Source organism: Arachis hypogaea, chromosome 18, assembly GCF_003086295.3.
Source record: "Arachis hypogaea cultivar Tifrunner chromosome 18, arahy.Tifrunner.gnm2.J5K5, whole genome shotgun sequence".
Lineage (NCBI taxonomy): Eukaryota > Viridiplantae > Streptophyta > Magnoliopsida > Fabales > Fabaceae > Arachis > Arachis hypogaea.
Window position 1 is genome coordinate 37,590,925 of NC_092053.1, and position 4,626 is coordinate 37,595,550.

Below are 4,626 nucleotides of genomic sequence, written 5' to 3' on the forward strand. Positions count from 1 at the left end.
AGAAGTCTGGACCTCACGTTCAGGTCTAAATTACCGTTTCAGGTAACCCTTAGAACAGGTGTCATATCATTTTATAATGTTGTTTCAGTGAGAGTGTGCATTTAGATGCTTAAGTGGTTTAGACAAATTTATGATATAAATATTTCTGCAGAAATAAAGTATTCAATTTTGTTTTCACTCTGACTCATGATCTCATAGAGTTTATTAAAGATGGACCAATTGGAAATAGACATGTATGAGATCATTTTTGCTTGTAATTTCTGAACTTTCTTATCCAAATTTGATCTATGTCATTGAGTATATTAGTATGGTGATCATCGTGGTTTCGTCGCGACACTAATGTGATAAAAGTTGCGGTAATTCTATAACTAATATATGAGATGGACCAGATTGTTAAAATAATCAGGAAAATAGCATTCAGATGCATACATAAAGTTTATAAGATGTGATTATTTCAGGAAAATATATATGGATAGTCTAAGTGAGAGATTGTTAGAAAATTATTATTTCCTAATCTAATTATGGGCAATAAATATATATTAATTATATAAACAAATTAAGCTATTTCACATTAAATAATTTATATAACGGTGATCTCATTTATTGTTATAAATGTTAATGGAATAAGTCATTATTACTTTTGATTTAGAAATAAATGAGAATAAAACCAAAGATACTATTGTATTTGGATTTTAGGGTTTAATGGATGCCACACTCAAATATAAATAGTGACTTCAGAGTTTTGGTCTCCAACACATCATAGCCACATTCGTAGCTCTTTTCCCATCAGAAGAGTTGCGATTTAGTCTTATTAGAGATACAGAAGACTTTGAATGACAAAGATAAAAAAACCAAACTTTTCTAATCATGCTCACAAATTTAAATATGCTTTTGTACTCAAATATTTTTTTTTTCTTAATAATTTAATATAAATGGTTTTAGAATTAAGAAATTCTAAAAATTTTCAACGACTACTGCTACACATATAAGTCTTTTTTGCATACAAGTTATACAAGTCACTTACATAACGCGCGCGTGAAATCACGTTGTTCTTCTTTGTATCCCGCGTTCCTCCTCCTCCTCCTCTTTCTTCTTCTTCTCCTTCTTCTTTGCATTTCTCCTTCTTTTTCGTTGCGTGTTTCATCTTTATCGTCGCTTTTTTATTACTGTTGTTGTTGCTGCATTTTTTTCCTCCTCCTCTTTCTATTGATTTTGCAACATTATGTATTTTTTTTTCTTCTTTGTTTAATTTTTTCCTCCCAATAAGAATTATGAGAATATGAAAAAAGAAGATGAAGAAAAAGTAGCAATAGATGATGAGGAGGAGGAAAAGAAAGGGTTTTGAATTATGCAGAACTTATCAGCACACATACACCGAAAATTCTTAAATAATACACTCGAATATCTTCGTGTTACACCCAAATTTGCTGCAAATACAAAAAAATATTTCCTCTAATGCTACATTTTTCTTTCTTCTTTTTTTTTTCTTTATTTCTTTCTTTCTTTTAGTTGAATGAATGTAAGTTCATCCTCTTCCAAGTAATTTTGCAGTATTATGTATTTTTTCTTCTTCTTTGTTTGAGTCTTTTAATTTTTATTCTTATTGAAAGAGTAAAATAAGAAAAAACTTAAGAATGTAAAATAAAAAAGAAAAGATGATTAAGAAAAGAAGAAGAAAAAGATAGTGATGATGATGAAAAAAAGAAGAAGCAGCAGAAGATGAGGAGGAGGAAGAGAAATAATTTTAAATTATGCAGAACTTATCAGCACATATACACCAAAAATTCTTAAATAATACACTCAAATATCTTCGTGTTACACCCAAATATCTTCATGTTACACCAAAATTTGCTACAAATACAGAAAAATATTTTCTCTAATACTGTATTTTTTTCTTTTTTTTCCTTATTTCTTTCTTTTTTTAGTTGAATAAATGTAAGTTCATCCTCTTCCAAGTAATTTTGCAGTATTATGTGTTTATTCTTCTTCTTTGTTTGATTTTTTTGTTTTTATTCTTGTTAAATGAGTAAAATAAAAAGAAACTTGAGAAGATAAAACAAGAAAAAAATATGAATAAGAAAAAAAAAGAAGATGATGATGAAAAAGAAGAAGAAGAAGCAGCAGAAGATGATGAGGAGGGAGAAGAAAAGTTTTGAATTATGCAGAATTTATCAGCACACATACACCGCAAATTCTTAAACGATACACTCGAATATCTTTGTGTTACACCCAAATTTGCTGCAAATACAGAAAAATATTTTCTTTAATGCAGAACTTTTACATTACATTCAATTCAAACCATCAATGATGAAATATTATTCACCTACAGAATCATAAACTACTAACGAAAAAATTAAGTAGAATCGAACCACACCTTAGCCACTTGATTGGATTCAAAACAATAATCAATTTTGTTCTTGTTCAATTGACAATACGGACTTGAATTATTTATTATCTTCAACAACGAAATAACTGATGATGGAGGAGAAGGAGGAGAAGAAATTCTAATGAGAAAAGAAGGAGGAAGAGGAGGAGGAGGAGGTGGTGGTGTTGGTGACGAAGATAACGAAAGAGAAAAATAACAAAGAAGAAGAAAAACGTATAGTAACGACACAAAAAAGAACATACACGCGTGAATATAAATAACTTGTATAAACTTGTATAAAAAAATAACTTTTATGTGAAGAATAATTGAATTTCTAGTTACTAGCATCACATTAAATAATTTTTTAACGATAGCATTGTTGCCTTGTAGCAGTGGAAATAATTTACAATTACCATATTTGTGCTTAAATATCGATAATACTAAAAAATAATATCTAAAATTATTTTATATAATATAATATTTATAATTTTATATACATAGTATTTATAATTATATATTTATTATATTTAAAATTATATAATTATTTTAATAAAAATTAATAAATATTAAATAAATTAATTTAAACTATTAAATTAATTTTTTATTATCTTCCATACATTATTGTAGGAAGATAAGGTGTTTCTATAAATCATTAAATTGCATTGTAGTAATATTTTTAATCATTGAAAGCTAGGATTGCATGCACATAAATAATTTTTTCAACAATAGCATTGTAGACTTGTAGTAGTGATATAACTTACAGTTACCATATTTCTGTCACAAAAAATTTACGGTTACCATATTTGTTCGCACAAACATAAGGTGTTTATATAACTGTCCAACTAGAAAAGCCAATATATCTTAGTTAATTATAATCAGTTGATAAAAATTTTTAATATAATTTTCTTTTACCACATAAACGTAAATCTAGTATGGCAAAATAGACATTAACATAAACGAATACCAGATTTTCAATGTTATTTCTTTATAATTTGGTAGCGGTAATGAATATTCTCATAATAAAATAAACTTTATATAAAACGAAAAATAATCTTCATATCAAAGGTGGGAATAGCAAATTTTGATCGTATAATAACATAAGAAACTATATAATTTTAAATTCTTATAATGTTTATATATAAGACTAATGGTTAAGAAGATTTAGAGTTTATCAAAAGCTCAACTTTTAATACTTATCTATCCTTTTTCTTTTGTTGGGAAAAAAGAAAAAGAAAAGCTAAGAAAAAGTGCATGAAGGCAAATCCCAATTCCTATCACTCCAAATTATGAGTTTGAATGTTCAAGGCTATTCAGACAATTTACCTATTGTCTCTGATGAGAAGTAAAATATCTATCCATCGAGTGTTACCCATCATTTTAATACTATTTAGAAATGAAAAATGATATTTGCATAATTATAATTATATCGTATTTTGTGTATATTAAAAATTAATTATTAAATCATCAATTGACAGTAGTATAAAATTTATATTAAAATATAAAATATATTTTAAAAATATATAAAATAATATATATTAACTAATATATATAATATTTTTGTTATTTTATACACATGTTTTGTAGTATAAAAAATATTTTATCTTTTTTTAATCCCTTACTTTTACTTAAAGTAAAAAATATGTGAAGAAACAGAGAAAAACATCATCCCAACTTTGATTTATTTTATGAAAGAACAACTAATTTTTTGTCGATTAGAAAATGATAATTTGACTTCCTAATTATTATTTTCATCAGATAAACAGACCTTTCTATTAATTTTTCTATGATCTCTTAATAGCAAAATCTTAATAGAAATTTAGAATAATCTTACCTAGTACGTTAGCAAAATCTTACCTAGTAGGGTTGTCGGTTTCTTCTGTTCTATTTAAGATGGAGATATCCAAAGATGAGAAGATTATTATTTCTGTTTAATTTTTTCTGTATCTACCAATAAAAAAGAAGGGGGAAAAAAAAAGATGAGGAAGAGAAAAATTAAAAAAGAAGAACTAACATTGTTTTAGTGAAAGAGCTATTTGTCTGAATCAATAGTTGAGCAACATATTAGTATCTAACATGCCACCTAGAATTTTATCGTTAAGATACCACAATAAAATTAGCAAAAAGGCCTACTGCTTGTCTAAAAATATGATAACTAAAAGTTAAATTGTAATTGGGTGAGTTGTCTTTTTGTGAAGTGTCAGATGGAATTTTACTAAAAAATATACATATAAATTTTCTTATAGATCTAAATGTTGTAAGTT